The sequence below is a fragment of the Aquarana catesbeiana genome, linkage group LG09 (assembly GCF_042186555.1).
Source record: "Aquarana catesbeiana isolate 2022-GZ linkage group LG09, ASM4218655v1, whole genome shotgun sequence".
NCBI lineage: Eukaryota > Metazoa > Chordata > Amphibia > Anura > Ranidae > Aquarana > Aquarana catesbeiana.
In genome coordinates this window covers 247,434,070-247,454,654 of record NC_133332.1, presented here as the reverse complement: position 1 = coordinate 247,454,654, position 20,585 = coordinate 247,434,070, and the positions used below count along the sequence as shown (strand labels likewise).

General features: G+C 43.2%; 1 long non-coding RNA gene across 1 annotated transcript in view; it reads right to left on the bottom strand.

Annotated features, from left to right (window-relative positions):
* Positions 1–13,831, bottom strand: part of LOC141108485 (uncharacterized) — a 37,805-nt gene extending 23,974 nt beyond the window's left edge. Inside the window, exon 1 of the long non-coding RNA XR_012236074.1 lies at positions 13,763–13,831. This is a non-coding gene — a long non-coding RNA (uncharacterized lncRNA). The remainder of the gene's footprint in view (positions 1–13,762) is intronic.
* Between the last annotated feature and the right edge of the window lie 6,754 nt (positions 13,832–20,585).

Sequence of the window (20,585 nt, the reverse complement as noted above, 5' to 3'; positions counted from 1 at the left end):
ATACAACCTTAACATGGGAGGGGTGGACCTCAACGACCAGTTGTTGGCGCCGTACCCAATTGCCTGTAAGGCCAGTCGCTGGTACAAAAAAGTGTCTGTATATTTTTTTCAATTGGCTCTGCTGAACACTTTTGTGCTATACAAAGCTTCATGATGGACTGGATCCTTCCTAAAATTCCAGGAAGAGATCGTCACAGCCCTTCTGTTTCCAGACAGTGCTATGGCCCACCTTCCCAACGTAAATGGTTAGCCAGCTGCATGAGAGGCATTTTCCGTTTGTCCTCCCTGGTACCCCTACCCAGAGAACACCCCAAAGAAGATTGTTCCAACGCCTGTTCATGCCTCCTCTCCCCTCTGTCTCTCTTGGATGATGTGGGGTTCTCCCCCCTCTTCCTCTGGAGCCTTCCGTTGCACTTTCCCATCTGTCGATCATGTCGCAGGCAGTAGCTGCCGTGTGACCGGACCGACACTCGGACTTATGGGATATGTAGGCAAATGATACTGGCAACTGCGCATGTGCCCCGCCCGCCTGTCGTCCGCTCCTGATCAGCTGATTTATATCATGCTGATCAGGTGGGAGTTTTAAAAGGCAGCCTTGCTCTCAGTGTGTTTTTTATCTCCTTGCTGTGGGACCATCCTGGGGAGTTGGCTACATATGTAAAAGGTAATAGATCCAACAAACTTTTTTTCATCACAGCAAGCATCTGTCATTATATTGCCACATATGGCTGTACTGGCTGAACTTTCTTGCTAACAGTCCCTTTGTTATATGCATTGACTTTCAGATCATCTATAATAACCGGTGTTACCAGAAAGACTCATTGTGGAGGTTCCAAAGTTTAGCCAAGATATTGGCGGAACCTTATTCAAAGGATGCATTTTTTCTAACTTAATGCGTATTCAGTAAGCCCTACTCACTATATCCAACATATTTCACTATGTCCTTTAAATCTGAAATTCACTGATATATTTATGTGTATCAATATCATTTTTCCCATACCTTTTTTTTTTTTTTTCCCTCTTTTGAATCTATTGTACAGTCCTTTTGATCGCATTCATGCGATTTTTTTACATGAACTGACTGCGCTGTGAATCTCCCTTGTGCAACATTGAGTGCCTTGGTTTTGCATATAATTAGGGTATGTAATTGAGGCTTAGGTCCCTTTTGTTAAACAAAATTAAAAGAATTTAATACTTATATGCTATACTTCTCTTTTTAGGCGCCCTTTAATTCCCCTGTAGCCAAATACTGGGCTGAGTGCAAAATCCATTCTCAGTGTCTCGGTGGTGTCCCCCTTGCGTTTTGGAGCCCGCATGGTATGTTTTAAGTGTGTGAGGGGTGGGAAGACCGTGGGATATGGGGGGGCGGCAATTTGACTGCTATGCGATGCGATTGGCTTGCCTCCAGCATTACAAGATTATGTTGATCCAATAATGCATTTTTTCTTTATTATAGTGGTTTTACTCTCTGCAGTACATCTCTACATTCCCCTGATGAAGCCAATGTTTTGGCGAAACTAGTTGGGAACATATAAGACTATGATCACCCCTCAACATCTTTGGTGACGGTCATTTATTTGCACTGTATTTCTGTTTTTGTTTTTGCTTTGTATATTTTTTGTACTCCTTCATGTAAACATTTTAGATGTTTTTGATATCAATAAAATAAATGATTTTATATAAAATATCATTCTAGTAATTTTGAATTTTGGTGGCACCACAATAATCCCATCATCCCCTGTTTCCCCCATTTTTTGAGAACCCCAAAGAAGATGTTGTGTCTGCAGAAAACGCGGATTTAGGCGTGACACCCGCTTTTATTGTCTCTGCATCGGTGACTGTTTCAAACGCTACCACACACTAGTGGAGTAATAGCATAGGGTACAGCACTACACAATCCTAGGGCACATTAACACAGAGTCTCAAAAGATGAGATGGCCATGACATTTTGAGAGACCCTAATCTGAAACGTTCAGAGTTTACGGTTTTTATAAAAGTGAAAAGAAAAAAAAAAAAACACACAAAAAACATATAACATAAAAAAGCCAAAAATAGTTGTGGTTTTATTTTTCTTCTCTCTCTCTATTGTTCTCTCTCATGTTCGCTCTCTACTGCCTGCTCTATTGTTCGCTCACTATTGTACTATATCTATTGTTCTCTCTCTGTTGTTACTGTATTTTAGAACTGTAATGTTTTATTTTTACTATGTTTTATTGTATTTGCTTTGCAGGTATGGTATGTCCTACTGTTATTTATTTTAGGTACTTATATAGCGCCGTCAATTTACACAGTGCTTTACATATACATTGTACATTCACATCAGTCCCTACCCTCAAGGAGCTTACAATCTAAGGTCCCTAATTCACATTCATACATGCTAGGGACAATTTAGACAGGATCCAATTAACCTACTAGCATGTCTTTGGAGTGTGGGAGGAAACCCACGCAGGCACAGGGAGAACATGCAAACTCCAGGCAGGTAGTGTCCTGGTTGAGATTCGAACCAGCGTCCCTTCTTACTGCTAGGCGAAAGTGCTACCCACTACACCACTGTTATACTGTAATGTTACTTTGTTTTATTGTTAACCATCATTTGCTTAGCAGGTACGCCATTCAGCTGCAGCACGGGTTTATTTATTCTGACAGCTTTTGCTCCCACGATACGTAAAGCCATGACTCCAGCGATGTCGGAGGTGATTTCACTACCACGGTTACAAAAAAGAGCATATATGCCAAAGCATGGGGGCTGGGGTTGAGTAGCGATTTGCTCCTAACATTAGGGGTGGATTGCCCCCATGCTTCGGCATATATTTATTTAGGCACAGATTGCGTTAAAAAATGTTTTATTTTTACTATGTTTTATTGTATTTGCTTTGCAGGTATGGTATGTCTTACTGTTATACTGTAATGTTACTGTTTTATTGTTAACCATTTGCTTAGGAGGTACGCCATTCAGCTGCAGCACTGATTTATTTATCTTGACAGCAACAGCATTTGCTCCCATGATACATAACTCAGCTACTCCATCACTGTAGGAGGCGATTTCACCACCACAGTTAAAAAAAAAAAAAAAAAAGGTATGCCCATCATTAGAAGTGGGTGGATCAAGAGTGGTATTCTAATGGTGGGCATACCCACTGATCAATCTCTTTTTTTTTTGTTCAGCTCACAGGCTGCATGAAAAAAAGAACATTACAATGTATGCCCAACAAGGACCAGCGACGTACTGTTATGTTGCTGGACTGAGTGGTTATACCAGAATGATGCCTGCAGGTTTAGGTATCATCTTGGTATCATTCTTTTCAGCCAGCGGTCAGCTTTCATGTAAAAGCAATCCTAGCGGCTAATTAGCCTCTAGACTGCTCTTATAAGCAGTGGGAGGGAACGCCCCCCCCCACCATCTTCCATGGTTTTCTCTGGCTCTCCTGTCCCAACAGGAAACCCGAGAATGCAGCCGGTGGTTCCGCCAGCTGACCATAGAGCTGATCAGAGGCCAGAACAGTTCCAATCATCTCTATGGCCTAAGAAACCAGTAGCTACGATCTTGGTGTGGTCAGATGCTTTGAGGGCAGAGGAGAGATCTAGGGTTTTTTTTAAAAAAGTACCTGTCACTAACTATTGCTATCTCATAGGGGATATTTACATTCCCTGAGATAACAATAAAATGAAAGGAACAGTTTAAAAATAAAATAAAAAACACAAAATAATAAAAAAAAAAAAAAAAAAAAAAAAAAGCACCCCTGTCTCCCCCGTCATTACGCGCAAAGGCGAACGCAAGCGTCGGTCTGGTGTCATATGTAAACAGCAATTGCACCATGCATGTGAGGTATCACTGTGAAGGTCAGATCGAGGGCGGTAATTTTAGCAGTAGACCTCCTCTGTAAATCTAAAGTGGTAACCTGTAAAGCAGGGGTCTCAAACTGGTGGCCCTCCAGCTGTTGCAGAACTACAATTTTCAAAAACAAATGAGAGCTGCAAAAATAGCGCCACTTTATTGCTGACGCCTGGTGGCGGCTTGGTGTGAAAGGGATCTTCGTGCATTTGTTTTTTTTTTTGTGTGTTTATTATAGGAATTTGTAAGATCAAAGCACTATTTAACAATTTGTAAAAAATAGACAGATTGTTAGGAAATTGGGAAATGCAGCAAATAAAAACAGTTTATTATCCTCTGGTGGGTCACACCACAATTTCTGTGTTTACGGATATATATTTTGATGCGTTTTTTATGTGTTTACTTTGACACTTGAGCAATCTAAGAACAATGTGCGTTTACATGCATTTTGCTGCATTCCAGATGCATTCCATACAGAAAAAAAATAAGCAGGTTCTACTTTTATTGACTGCACTGGAGTGAACATGGGCAATTGAATTACATGGAAAATACTATGAATGTGTTTTTTATGCAGATTAAAAACACACTGGACTGCATCTGGTGTGATTTATGTCTGCTCCTTCATTCCTCTTTTATCAGCATGAATCTCTTCTGACAAGTTTCCCTGACACCAAGAGAAAAAAGTTGACAGGGGAGGGAGCTCCAGCTGATTGACAGCTTCAGCTCTGTTCCTGTGTGATGTGTGGAGGGGAGTGTGCCCCTTCCCTCTAATCAGCTCTCAGAGCTCTCCTTACTGAGCTCTGTAGAGTGTAACTTCAGCTCCCTGACCCCTTTTTTCTGAAAGCTCAGACAAGCTTTATAAAATCACCAGTCACTTCACTGGGTATATGTAAGGGTTTACAGCCACTTCAAAGTGGAATAAAAGTCTAGTGTTAAAAAACTGAGCAGGTAGGCCCTTTACTGCAGAAGAGACATGTAATCTCTCTTTTATAGTAAAATAAACCTACTTGGCTGCTCACAGTCTTCCGTAGAATATACATTGAGCATAAAGAGTGACGTCATCCTGCATCACCCAACTAAGATTGCAGAAGACCAGCATCCAGAAGAAGCTGGGGAGAAGATGCCAGTGGGGGGACCTCAAAGACGTCAGACTGTTGAAACAAAGGTAGGTTCCACTTTATTTCCATTTTTTGAAAACAAGTGATTTTTTTTTTTTATTTATCAGGCAAAACAAACAAACATTTTTTTCAAAAGATACAATAACATAAAGTAAAATTTTTCTTCAACTCCACACTTTATTTTTGGCTGACACCTTACTGTATTTTTTGACAGATAATTTTTGTAGCATAGAAATTTCCTATGATATTTAGCACCATCTAGTGACCAAATCAAATGTCGGTTTTAAATAAATTAAAATTATTTGACCAGTACAAGAAATAGCCCAGTAACATTAATTTTTGCCCCATATGCACAGACCGAAATGACTGATTTTAAGACTTTACACACTTATTATTCTGATGCACCCTATAAGGATTTATAGTATATCACTTAGGTCCAATTGGGCTTTTAAATGAGATGGCTGTAAGCCAGAGTGATGTGACTGAAATCTTGAGCACTTTTACCCTTCAAAAGACCTCCTGGCTGTTTGGGCACCATTTATTGGGTAATTTGTTATTATTGGCTGCTGATTGCCCACTGTGCCCATTAACAATGCAGCCAAACACTGTGGTGACATTATCAAGAACAATGTGTGAATGGTTATAAAAGGGGAGGAGAGTATTAAACAAACATCTAGTCATATCCAGCAGTAGATATACAGCATATATGCCATTTTACTATATACATCCTGTGTCCCTTGTTTGGACAACAGATAGGCAAACTGAACTGGAGAAACCACTAAAAATTACATTAGAACCCTCTTGGAGAACTGGGAGAAAGAAAAAAGTTACATTGGCAATCTTGGTTAATCTGCTTGCTACAATGTGTAAAGGTGGACTTACAATTGAATGCCTCTCTATCACTAGCTGCTAATGGGAGTTTTACTGGAGACATACTGTATGACATCCCAAGAAGCAGTTATCAGAATGGGCACATAAGAAACAGAATGCCCCTTCCCAAGCAGATTTTAGCTCAGGCCAGCCATTTGTTCCATTGGCATACACCTACACTGTATGCAGTTTGAGATGCTATTAAAAAACATTGGGTTTTCATTTTAGTTGAGGGAGAGTTCTGTGTAAAGAGAATACTGATCGCTGCTAACAGGGGCGTAACTAGAAATAGCAGGGCCCCATAGCAAAATGTTGTATGGGGCCCCCCTGCAAACAGCCCCCCCCCCCCCACAGCTGCCCTAGTGTCAATGCAGTGTGACCTGTGCCCAATGCAGCGCGACCTGTGCCCCATACAGCCTGGTCTGCCTGTGCCCCATACAGCCCCACCTATGCAGAGGAAGAGGCAAGCCACCCGGATCAGCAGAGAGCGGGACTGCCCACTGTAATAGTTTTTATTTGAATTTCCTGTCTTCCCGGGGCTCATCGTCACATAGCCCCACCTCATGGCCCAACGCCTTTGATGACGTCACATGTCCCGCATTGGATCGGCATTCTGTCTATCAAAGGCACCGGGCCAAAAGGTGGAACTATGTGACGTGAGCCCCGGGAACACTGGAAGTTCTCATGAAAGCTCTTACATCGGGCAATTCAGCTCTCTGCTGATGCGGACAGCTCGCCTTTTCCTTTCCTCTCTCTTCCCCTGGCTGGGAGACTGTGCCGGCAGTGCTCTTATCCTCACTGGGCCCCACTCGGCTGTGGGCCCCATAGCGCCCGCATGGGTCGCTATGGTGGTAGTTACACCCCTGGCTGCTAAACCATGTATATACCCCTGTTTACACCAGTAGTATATAAGGCCTTTGACACCAGCTTTGTGAACACATCTGCTTCAAACACTCATCAAAGGAAATTCCTTTTTTCTTTAGAATATGAACATAGGGATCAAAGGTTAATTGGGTAGCACAGTGGCTAAGTGGTTAGCACGTCCGCCTAGCAGCACTAGGGTTGCCGCTTTAAATCCCAACCACGGCACTACCTGCCTGGATGTTCTCCCTGTGCCTGCATGGGTTTCTTCCGGATACTCCAGTTTCCTCCCACGCTCAAAAGATTTGCTAGTAGGTAATTGGCTCCTGTCTAAATTGGCCCTAGTATGTGTATATATGAAAGTACGTTATTGGCCTTAGATTGTAAGCTCCTTGAGAGTAAAACACTACGTAAATTGACAGCGCTATATAAGTACCTGTAATAAATAAACTGATATGACATAATACTTGACCAGAACTCACGCGTACTGTTATTTTTAATTGTCAATGTAGAAAATGAATACATGTAAAACTAATGTGTTACCCCTCTGGGTTGTTTGGATGTTTCAAGCGGGATTACACTGTAGTCAGCTGTGGAAGCCTGTGTGCACTATTTATTTACTTCTATAGCCCCCAGCAGGCCCACAACTGGGTAGCAATATTGTGCAGCTAGGGGACTAGATCTTGTGAGGTCAAGCTGCTGTACTTTCCTTTATTCTAGCTTCTCCATTGGCTTCTATATTGCAGCTTCATCAGCTAATAAGAAGGCTTACATGGACAGAAAGAGGTAGGCCACAGTATGGTCATGACCGGGATGTGGTCAATAGCTGCATAATACAGTACCCATAACCAAATGTCACCAGTATCCCTGGTGCTTAGGAAATAAAGTAACAGTGCAGAGCACTTGGAGGTGCCCGCATTATAATCTCACCAGCAAAAGTTTAACGTGTATAATGTGGCAAAAACTAACAGGGGTACCCTTTTAACACATGGGAAATTGTCACCAGGGATAACTTCTTCAGCTGCCCATAATTGCTGAAAAAAACCTAATGTTAAAGATGCTTGGTCATGTTGTTACTGATTTCTACACCTTCCCCCCTTCGCCACCTATTTATTTCACATGGGGTGAGCCAAAGCACCCAAGGTTTTGTAGCCAATGGAGAGCTCTGTAATACAGTGAACATGTGTGCAGGCACCTTGAAGTGACTGTTATATAGCTCAAGGGCAGGTTTAGTAGAAATGGTCAATGGTTTACTTTAAATTTGCTTTGAAGCCTGCTGTTTTACATATCATACCATTTTAGGCTTAAAAAGCCCTCCTGTATCAGCTGACAGTAATTTTCTTTCGGTTCACTGGACAGGAAGTAAGGATGGAATTCCCCACAGTAGTACAAGGAAACATGCCATAAGAGAAACATGGAGGCAAAATGCTAATTACCTGGCTGTCATGCTAGTCTTGCTTCAGTGTTTCGAACCACCGAGCTGGAATAATTATGCAAAAAAGCACTTCTGACTTTACTGATCTGCATATTTTTTTTCTGGTCGGTGACAGAGAAAGTACTGAAGCCAGTGTGTTAGCAGTACAGCCGGTCAGCTAGTATTTTCAAAGGGAGGTCAGCTATGGCAGTCCTACATTTCCCCTATGATAGGTTTACTTTAAATATCGACAGGTCTCATAAGTTCCCGAAACTGCTATATTCATCCTTATTTGCTATTGAAACTATGTTAAATAAATCAGCTTTGTTTAGTGGCTTTTGAGGCCAGGTGTCCAGGTTACACCCCCCCCCCCCCCCCCCCCCACTTGAGATCATGCTAAGGTGGTTCAGTAACCCCACAAGTATGTTGCATTTATAAAAAAAAAAAATACTTAAATATAGCCATCAGATTCTAAAACACATTATTGTAATAACTAAAATAATGACTAAATGAAGGCATAAATATTTTTAAATTGTTAAATAAACAGTAAAAGCAGTTAATTCTGAAATAAAACATGATGCATTTTTATACGCAGTAGATCAATATTTTCTGTTCATGATAAATGCTCTCAAACAAGTCTCAAATGTCCAAAATTTCCTATCACACAGTATATTAGAACAATAACAGCTTTATTTCGAATTAAAAAGAAAGACAAAAATAAAATAAAAGGAAAACATAATTGACAACGAAATTACAATAGATCTGCTTTTAAATCTAAAAAAAAATAAATAAAATCAATCAATACATAAAATATATGGAATCTTGATGAATCAGGGCATGAACAGGTATAAGAATGTTAAATGATGTGAGATCTATGATTGCAGGAAAGAAATGTATCAGAAAACAAAAAACCTCTAGGATAAAAATGAAAAAGAAAAAAATTGGGGGAGAATTGGAAAAACGGTAAGAAATCGAATAAATAATGTGGACCAAATTCAGTCATTAAGAAGAGACCTGTCCGGGTATAGCAGGCAGCATGGGGCTTCATGGAGGCTTGCTTGAAAGTAAATACAAAGGGCTTCAGCTCGCCAGCACACGCTAATGGTCGACCTCTCTCTTGTCCTGAATGCATGCCTGTCCCAGTTACATGAGCTGGTTGCTATAGCAACTGAGCTCTGACTAATCATTTGCGCAATGACCTTTTTTCCCCCCTGAGAGCGAGAACGAGGGAGAGAGAGAGAGGGAGAGAGATAGAGCAGGAAGGAAAGGGGGAGGCGAGCTGTGGAGGTTACAAATAACGGTTACACTATGACAGAAATATTTCCTGTGGGAGGGGGGAGCAGGAAAAAAAAAAAAAAGTTTTAGAGGATGAGGCCTGTGATTTTCACACACTGTAAATTGCAAGGGCATTTCAAAAGCGATGTTTTCTCATATATGGGAGGTTTTAATGGAAGCGTGCACATGTTTTCTGTTTTATTCTGTAATTGGGAGAAGAGATTTCATTATTTTAACTCCTAGCTTGTCTATTTATTATATTCCCATGCAGACCAGCGTCTGTTGTTCCGTTGCTATCGTCTGCTGTATTGACACAAGCTGTTTTCCATATCCTTCTATGTAGTTTAAAGTGGTTCTAAAAGATCACTTTTTTTTTTTTTTTTTTTTTAACCTTACTGCATTCTATGCCCCCCCAATACATACCTAAGTCTCATCTCGATCCAGCAATGTGCAAGAGAGCCTCGGCTCGCCGGGAACTCTCTCCCCATTGGCTGAGACAGCAGTGGGAGCCACTGGCTCCTGCTGCTGTCAATCACAGCCAGTGAGCCAATGAGGAGAGAAGGGGCAGGACTGAGCAACGGCTCCATGTGTGAATGGACACACAAAGCCATGGCTCAGGAACGAGCGTGCTTGGGTGCCCCCATTGCAAGCTGCTTGCACTAGGAGGCACTCAGCAAGGGAGGGGCCAAGAGTGTCGGCAAGGGACCCAAGAAGGGGAGGATCTGGGCTGCTCTGTGCAAAACCATTATACAGAGCAGGTGAGTATGACATGTTTGTTATTTATTTATTTTTTTAAAGAAAGCCTTTAATATCACTTTAATGGTGGTAAATTATTCATATATTAGGGGAAGTAGTCTTTCACAAAGCCAGCAGCTATAATTGGCTTCTCAAAATGTGGCTTCAGCATAGAATGGGAGCCCTAACTTTCTTAATTCTGACTTTGTGAAAAACAGAGAATTGGCTCCCCCCCATACCTCCACTGTAACAAAGTCCTGGCCTATCATTAGGCTACCCAAGCACCAGACGTTACAGGTGGAGTTGTAAGTATGCTTGTTCCCGGAAGTTGGAGTAATTAGATGGGCTCTCCAAGGCATAATGGAACCTAATTTCAAGATACCAGGCAAGCCAGTTGGCATCATAAAATACCTGAGCCTCTACTAAAAAGGTTTGATTACATACTTCACGGGGCCCATTAACCTAGTAGTAAGACATGTAGGAGCAATCCAATGGCCCTTCAACACGCCCTGCTACAGCACTCCATGAAAAATATTGCTTATTTCAAAGGGGAACGTGATCTGTACATGTTTTCCAACCTCTTTGATCAGTGCTCCCAGTGAGAGCAGATGGCCTGAAGTCATCTGCTTCAACCTAAAGACATGAGATTAACACAACTGTCATCTCATGTCTATGGGTTGCTTCGGACCAAACACTGCTGCACTTTAAAGTACAGCTCCACTTTACTGGTAAATTTTAAGGCAGAACACTGTGTAATACATTTACTAAATTATTTTTCATATTTGTGTTCGCCCCATTACATAAGTATATGCTGTGAAAGTGGGAATGGTTTTTTAGGTCGCAAGGGCGGTCTGTCAACAGCTCTCTATGTTACAGTTGGTGATGGAAAGTTTGTCTGTTGTTCCAATTTAGTAACACAATTTACCATTTTCAGTGAGCAGAATAGATGTATTACATGCATAAGGTAATGAGATAATTATTAGTTACAAATGTGGTTATTTTAGGCCCAAGTCGTACCAGCAAGCTGCTGCCAGTGCCAGAAACTCTATTGCGACATTTACTGGAACCGATCTGTATTTTCCTCCTGCAGCAGCTGAAAGTAGGCTTCTCCTCCTCTTCCTCCCACTGGCATTCAGCTGCCAGAGGAGGATAATACAGGGGATCGGTAACAGCATATGCCACCCCCACCACCCCTCCTGTCACTGTTCCTCTTCATTCTGCTGCCCAGCACCCCTATGTGCTCCCGTGAACACAGAGAGATCTGTACCAATTAATTCATAACTAAAGGATAGTAAACATGTTTACTATGCTTCAGTTTGTGAATGAACGGGAAGCTGCTCAGCACAGAGCACTTCCCATTCAATCACTGTCCAGTGCAGCTGAGGCTGCAGAGAAAAAGGACTGGAAATCTGTGTCCTCAGTCCCTTTTTCTGTCTTAAAACCTGAGACATCAAGGGTCTGTTTAGACCCCTAAAATTTTACCAAAGCCCCCCAACAGGACTCCTAAAAAATTGTAAAAAAAAAAAAAATAATATAATTCAAAAACAAAAGTGTAAAAAATAATAAAAATGAAAAAAAACTACTGACACTGTCCACGCAGCAATCATTATCAATAAAGTGGCACTAGGTTCTGCAGTGTCCAGCATTGTCTGGGGGGGAGGGGTGCACCAGCAACAAACAACACCGATTGTGCATGCACAAGAAGTGTTTATTCAATAATAAAAAAAATGTTTTAATGCTTTTTAAAATGTTTGTTACATTATTTACAAGAGTTTGGTTATATGTGTGTTTATTTATATAGTGATATTGGGGTGTTTAGCTCAAGTGATAGATGCGTTTTTCTGTGCAGTGAGTCCACGTCAGACAGGTGTTATGGTTAAGGGCCTGGTAGCCCAGGTTTATTAAATGTAAAAACAAAAGGTCCATTCAGGATTCCCACGCAAGGGTTTAACTTCATTTAGCACTCAAAATAAGGAAAACATACCGAGCCACCTGGCTCTCTTGTCAGCAGTTCCTCTGCTTGCTCTCAACAGAGTTGATTCTTCAAGGCCACCCAGGACTCACTGGCTTCTGTAGTCTTCCCAACTCAAGGCTGGCCAGCCTTTCCTAGTACCTGGGCAAAGAATCCCCCTACCCCGGGCTGCAGTCTCCCACAGGGCAGACAGCTTTCCAGACACAGGTCTGTCTTCATACAGCACCAGCAGTAACAACCTGCTCACACTCCATCTTCCTTCTCCCCACTGATCTCACCAGTCCCTCATTATATGGGCTGTGTGCACCTGGGCACACAACCTGCTGGCTATCCACAACACCCGGACACAGGGTTGGAGATCCCATCCCACCCAAAACTCTTAGGGATCTCCAAACTACAGAGTCCCATCCGGAACTAGTAAGATCTGGAGAAAGCTGTCAGAGCAGTTCTCTTCTTTTCAAATCTACGCTCTTGTAGCTCTGCAGTCCGCCGACATGCAGACTCTGTGTCCATTTTTGCTCCATATCCATAGGGCCAGGGACTCTCACTATTACAATATATACATACACACACATTACACACGCGTGTTTGAGCTTTGGGGTGCACACCTATGCCTCTCTCAGTTTTCTGAACTTCTTTTAGTTCCATTTCACATTTCCTGAAAATGCCTTAATCTGCCAGACCCATTGTTGTTTAAGCATCATCCGAGTTCAGAATCTATTTCCTGAAATAAGATGGTGCCTTAGAGATGACAGTCATGTAAATTCTGATATCTATCCTATTCTCGGATGCGTTTCTAAATGTTTCACACAGATTAGTCTATATTCTTTTGAATTGTAATGCCGCGTACACACAAGCGGAATGTCAGACAGAAGTCTGACGGAAGCTTTTCATCGTATATTCCGATCATGTGTATGCCTCATCTGACTTTTTTTTTTGAAAATTCTGACGGACCTAGAAATAGAACACGTTCTAAATATTTCCGACGGAACCAATTCCTATCGGGAAAACCACTTGTCTGTATGCTGTTCCGACAGGCCAAAAACGACGCATGCTCTGAAGCAAGTACGAGACGGAAGCTATTGGCTACTGGCTATTGAACTTCCTTTTTCTAGTCCCGTTGTACGTGTTGTACGTCACCGCGTTCTGGACGGTCGGACTTTGGTGTGATCATGTGTACGCAAGACAGTTTCAGCGGAATTCCGTCGGAACTCCGTCGGAAAAACCTTCAGAGTTTATTCCGATGGGAAAACCGGTCGTGTGTACAGGGCATTACAGTTTTATAATGTTGCAGTCTGATCACTGGGGCAGAGGAGAAAAAAGAAATGCTTCATTCTTGTCTGCAGCAGGCTGGTGACATCATCTCAGCCTAGGCACAGTCACCTGCCTAGCAATTAAGCCTCTGATTTTTAATAATAAAAGGTACAGCCTTTCTGAAAAAAATATCCAGTTGCTCTACATTGTGACATGACAGGAATTTATTCATGCAGACTTGGGTTACCCTTTTTCACCCATATCAAAAATTGCTGCATAGTTCATATATAAGTGATAGGATGGGGGCAATCTAACTTTGGTCAGTATTAATACACTACTTCACAAATAGCATATCATCTTAGAGGTATACATTTTGCCAAGATTACCATTTTGAGGGGCACCTTTGCTACTAAGCCCAACGTTTAGCTTACCTCCTCTTGATCTGTATTCTGTTTGCACCAACATCCACTTCTGCCTCATCAATGAAGTTCACCAGGAACAGCATACAGGGTTCAGTAATTCCTTCTTTGAAAAAACACCTACCAGTTTGGACAAGTATTTAGAGTCAACATTAAAAACAGAAGCCAGTTTTATTAATAATATTTAAGAATGTACTATTACATCTTTTTTGTCTCACAATGTAGGATTTGTCACAGAGCTTGATGAGCTGAAATAAACAGGTAATGTTGAGATTCAGGAAAACATTGCCCCCTATGTCTTTTTGTTTGCAAGTAAACTTTTTTTTCTTGATTGTGATCTTGTTAAATTTATTTTCTCTTGTTTATAATTTAAGCTATGGTTCTCACCAAAGGCAACACTCTGTTAGCTTATTAGGTTGGGATTGAGATCATCTATCCACAATATACTCAACAGGGGATCAATCAGAGAGGAGTCTATAGCTGTGAACCTGGAACCATTTTCTGTGTTTGGCAAAACTTCCATTATGAGAAACCCAATTACACTTTACAAATGTGTGGTGTGAAGACAATTTGATGCCAAACATCTTTAGCGTGAAATGCAACCACAGCATGCAATCTCCTCATACTCTGGAAGATGTGTAAATGTGGTCTTCTTGTTTTGTCTTTTAAAATGCCAAGCTTGTGTACATGGGTAATTTGTTGGTAAGAGGGGTTAAATCATACTTAAGTATAAAAAATGGAGAAAAACTACACAAACGTGATCTACTTTTTACGGGTAAGAGATGGCTACAGCAGATGGATGCAGATGAGAACTCGGGAGCAGAGACTATGCTGTTGATGTCCACAAACAATGTAACAAACCAGTCGGTGATCATACTCCTGGACCTATCCTTTAAAGTGGATGTAAACCTCAGACATGAAATATGAACAAAGCATATCCCTCTATAGTGTGTACAGATACAATTTATGCAGGGGGATTTGTTTCATCTTTTTGTATCACCTGAAGATAGTCCCTTCACTGGGTTTACAACCACCTTAATATGCATAGGCATGAGCATACAATACTGCATGGGCTAAGCGTCTGGTTGCTATAACCAAATGGCTAGATTATTTCACAGCCATTAGAGCTATTTAGGTAGACACTTATGGCTGGTGTTGATGTCTGGATTTAAAAAAAAAAAAAAAAAAAGTTTGCACCTGAAAAAATGAGAATATGAATGAATGTCCTTATTATCAAAGGGGAAATATTCAGGTCATTCAATTCCCTTCAGAGCTCTATCTACATGGAGTTTGCATGTTCTATCATTTCTTAAGGGATTTTCCTCCAGACTGTTTTTACCCACTGCCCAAAAACATAGTGAAAGGAAACACTTTCTTTTGTTTTACATAGAGTAGAGAGTGATTAGAACAGAATTAGGTTTATATTGCTTTTTGTCTCTCTGCTAGAAAGATACACTCTCTATTTGTTCTGGTGATGGTTATCACTGAAAGTGAAAGGAAATCCCAAATTTTGGTGTGGCCACCAGAATAGGAATTGAGGGGAAATCTTCCAATGGTAACACTAGTTCTAGTGATCCTGGTAACTATCAGAGATTTCCCTCACATTGGAAGGATTTCTCCTCATTCCTGTTGTGGCTATGGAACAGTAAACAAAGGAAAATCTCCCCAACCATCCACTACTCTATCCAAAATTAAAACAAAAACGTTTTGCCTTCAGTTCTACTTTAATTGGCTTTATACTAAACGTACAATAATGAATATATACTTGTGGTAGGGACATAAGCATACAAGCTCCTATGGGACTGAAGGTGTTTTAAATGGATTTATAGAGTATAAAATACTGAAATTATAGTATATAAGTCCAAGAAACACAGTCTTCAACGTAACAAGAACTCAAATCTAAATGGTAACGTTCAAAACTACCTTGGATTTTGAAATCATTATTAGGCTTGACAAAGGAAAGTAAGGAATTGTGTAACTACCACCACTGGAGATTCTAGCCATGGACAGCATCATTTGGATTGCATAAACTAAGCTTGGTAGGTCCAAGTCAATTTGTTCTGGCCTAAAATGTATTGTAATAACAGGGCTCAAGTACTTGTGTTACTCCTCAATAGGGATGAGCCGAACACCCCCCGGTTCGGTTCGCACCAGAACCTGCGAACGGACCGAAAATTCGCACGAACGTTAGAACCCCATTGACGTCTATGGGACTCGAACGTTCGAAATCAAAAGTGCTCATTTTAAAGGCTAATTTGCATGGTATTGTCCTAAAAAGGGTTTGGGGACCCGGGTCCTACCCCAGGGGACTTGTATCGATGCAAAAAAAACTTTTAAAAACGGCCGTTTTTTTCGAGAGCAGTGATTTTAATGATGCTTAAAGTAAAAAAAAAAGTGAAATATTCCTTTAAATATCGTACCTGGGGTGTGTCTATAGTATGCCTGTAAAGTGGCGCGTGTTTCCCGTGTTTAGAACAGTCCCTGCACAAAATGTCATTTTTAAAGGAAAAAATCTCATTTAAAACTGCTTGCGGGTTTAATGTAATGTCGGGTCCTGGCAATATGGATGAAAATCAGTGAGACAAACGGCATGGGTATCCCCCAGACCATTACCAGGCCCTTTGGGTCTTGTATGGATATTAAGGGGAACCCCGCACCCAAATTAAAAAAAGGAAAGGTGTGGGGCCACCAGGCCCTATATACTCTGAACAGCAGTATACAGGCGGTGCAAACAAGACAGGGACTGTAGGTTTGTTGTTAAGTAGAATCTGTTTGTAATTTTTAACGGGTACATTTTTAACGTGTTTAGCTCCAGCCAAAAAATCTTTTTTAAGCTTTTTGGAAAACATAGGGAAGGATTATCACCCCTGTGACATTTGTTTTGCTGTCATTCCACCTCTTCAGAAGATTTCACCTCACTTTTTGTCCCAATGACAAATGTTTTTTGAAAATTTGGGTTTTTTTGTGGAACAAGGATTGGAAAGCATCAGTGGAAAGGAGAAATGTTTTTCCCATATTAACTCTTACAGGAGAGAATTTACCTTCCTAGGGGTAGATTTCATCTCACTTCCTGTTGTCTCCTTCCGTTTGCAAGTAGGAGTCGTTTGTAAGTTAGATGTTTGAAAGTAGGGGCCTGCCCTATATACTCAGCAGAAATTTGGGCCTTAGGTGTTGTTGTGGCCACCAGACTATAAGCCCTCACAGGGCCCTGCTGTGAAATATTAGATCAAGAATTGTAATTACATGCCCCTGTTGAACAAGGGCAGAAAAATTGGGCCTTTGGTGGTGGTGGTGCCACAACACTGTAAGTCCTCACTCGCTCTTGGTGGGTGCAGAAATGGGCCCTGCTGTGAAATATTAGATCAAGAATTGTAATTACATGCCCCTGTTGAACAGGGGCTGAAAAATTAGGCCTTAGGCACTGGTGCTGGTGCCACAACACTGCAACCCCTCACAGATACTCTAGTTGGAACGCAGAAATGAGCCCTGCAGCAAAGTATTGCATCAAAAATTGTAATTACAGGCCCCTGTTAAACAGGGGCTGAAAAATTGGGCCTTAGGCACTGGTGCCACAACACTGCAACCTCTCACAGATACTCTAGTTGGAACGCAGAAATGAGCCCTGCTGCAAAGTATTGCACCAAAAATTGTAATTACATGCCCCTGTTAAACAGGGGCTGAAAAATTGGGCCTTAGGCACTGGTGCTGGTGCCACAACACTGCAACCTCTCACAGATACTCTAGTTGGAACGCAGAAATGAGCCCTGCTGCAAAGTATTGCATCAAAAATTGTAATTACATGCCCCTGTTAAACAGGGGCTGAAAAATTGGGCCTTAGGCACTGGTGCTGGTGCCACAACACTGCAACCCCTCACAGATACTCTAGTTGTAACGCAGAAACGAGCCCTGCTGCAAAGTATTGCATCAAAAATTGTAATTACATGCCCCTGTTAAACAGGGGCTGAAAAATTGGGCCTTAGGCACTGGTGGTGGCGCCCAGAACCAAAAATGTTCTTACAAGCTATCAGCGTGATGATTGAGGAGGAAGAGGATAATTATTCAGGGATAGTCACTCAGCATCAGCATAGGCAGTCTTTGAAGGGATATGAGATTTCAAAAAAAATTATTCGGTTACATCAGCATCAGGTGCTTGGTAGCTGGTGGTGATCCAAGACTGATTCATTTTTATGAAGGTCAGTCGATCGACCGAGTCGGTGGACAGACGCACCCTGTGATCGGTTACAAAGCCTCCAGCAGCACTGAATGTGCGTTCCGAAAGAGCGCTGGATGCAGGACAGGCCAGTAGCTCAATTGCATACTGTGCAAGCTCTGGCCAGTGATCCATCCTCAAGACCCAGTAACCCAGAGGATTTTCGGTGGGAAAGGTGTCCAAGTCAGATCTTGCCCCTAGGTATTCCTGCACCATGTAAAACAGACACTGGCGATGGTTGCTGGAACCGATCATACCTTGGGGCTGCGGACCAAAAAATTGTCTGAACGCATCGGTCAGACGGCCACCTTCTCCACCGCTCCTTCTTTGACTGACCGAAGCCTCAGCAACACATTGTCCAGAAACAGGAGTTTGTAACCTCCCAGTCTCTGGGAACGCGTTGCACAGACCTTTCTGCAAGGCCTCCCGAAGATGTTTCATCCTCTGCTCCCTCTGCGATGGCAAGATAAGGTCCGCAACCTTACCCTTGTAACGTGGATCAAGGAGGGTTGCCAGCCAGTATTGGTCCTTCTTCTTGATACCACGAATACGAGGATCCTTACGCAGGCTTTGCAGGATCAGGGAGGCCATGCAGCGTAGGTTTGCTGAAGCATTCAGTCCGGAGTCCTCTGGGTCAGTAAGGACGACATGGTCCGCAGCCACCTCCTCCCAGCCACGTACAAGTCCATGTGTTTCTTGGGACCGATCCCTTAAAGACTGCTGCTGATGCTGAGTGCCAGGCTCCACCTCCATACTGACACAATCTTCCTCCTCCTCCTCCTCCTCTTCCTGTGTGATCGGCGGGCACGCAGGAACACTGTCTGGATAAAGGGGGCCTTGAGAGCTAAGGAAGTCCTCTTCCTGCCTCTGTTCTGCCTCAAGTGCCCTGTCCATTATTCCACGCAGCGTGTGCTCCAACAGGTGGACAAGGGGGACAGTGTCACTGATGCATGCACTGTCACTGCTCACCATCCTCGTGGCCTCTTCAAATGGTGACAGGACAGTGCATGCATCCCTGATCATGGCCCACTGGCGTGGGGAAAAAAAACCAAGCTCCTCTGGCCCTGTCCTGGTGCCATAGTCGCACAGGTACTCATTGATGGCCCTCTGCTGCGTGTGCAGCCGCTGCAGCATGGCCAACGTTGAGTTCCACCTGGTGGGCATGTCACAGATTAGGCGGTTCTTGGGCAGGTTAAACTCCTTTTGGAGGTCCGTCAGCCGAGCACTGGCATTATATGACCGGCGGAAATGCACACAGACTTTCCTGGCCTGCCTCAGGACATCCTGTAAGCCCGGGTACCTGCCCAAGAACTGCTGCACCACCAAGTTAAGGACGTGAGCCAAACAGGGCACATGGGTCATTTGTCCCTGTCGGAGGGCAGAGAGGAGGTTGGTGCCATTGTCACAAACCACCATTCCTGCCTTAAGTTGGCGTGGCGTCAACCACCTCTGAACCTGCCCCTGCAGAGCTGACAGAACCTCTGCCCCAGTGTGGCTCCTGTCCCCCAAGCACACCAGCTCAAGCACCGCATGGCATCTTTTGGCCTGCGTACTTGCGTAGCCCCTTGAACGGCTACGGAGCACCGCTGGTTCCGAGGACAAAGCACAGGAAGAGGCCATGGAGGAAGAAGAAGAGGAGGGGGTGGAGGAGAGAGGTGTGTCACAATAATTAGCATTTTGGAGGCGTGGTGGCGGAACAACCTCCAACACTACTGCACCTTGTCCTGCATCCTTCCCAGCTGCCAGCAGAGTCACCCAATGCGCCGTGAAACTTAGGTAACGTCCCTGTCCATGCCTGCTGGACCATGAGTCAGCGGTAATATGCACCTTACCGCTGACCGCCCTGTCCAGCGAGGCATGGACATTGCCTTCCACATGCCGGTAGAGAGCCGGAATCGCCTTCCGTGAGAAAAAGTGGCGTTTGGGTACCTGCCACTGTGGAACCGCACATTCCACAAACTCACGGAAGAGGGCAGAGTCTACCAACTGAAAAGGCAGCAGTTGAAGTGCTAGCAATTTTTCCAAGCTAGCATTCAACTGCTGGGCATGTGGATGGCTGGGAGCAAACTTCTTTTGGCGGTGCAGCAGCTGGGGCAGGGAAATTTGCCTGGTACAATCTGACGTTGGTGTACCAAAAGCAGATTGCCCACAAGTACTTGGCTGTGACACACCTAATTCTACACCTTCATTCCTCTCAGTGCAGGTCTCAGAGAGGACTGAAGGTCTAGTGGGGTTGGAGATCTCAGCTGATGAGGAGCAAGGAGAGGTCCTCTTTGTTCTTTGGTGTGGGTCTTTTAGATATGCTTGCCAATGAACTGCATGGCAGGTCAACATATGTCTGGTCAAGCATGTGGTACCCAAGCGGGAGATGTTTTGGCCACGCGAGATACGCTTGAGACATATGTTGCAAATAGCAGCGGTGCGATCTGATGCACTCGTCTCAAAAAAGGCCCACACCAAAGAACTTTTTGAATAACGCGCAGAGACTGCAGCGCCCTGCACATGTGGAGCTTTGGGGTGTGATGCAGTCAAGGTGCTGCCCTTAGGCTGGCCCCTGGAGGGCATCCTGCCTCGTTGGTGATGTGCCGCCTCCTCCTCCTCCTCTCTCCTATCAGGCACCCAGGT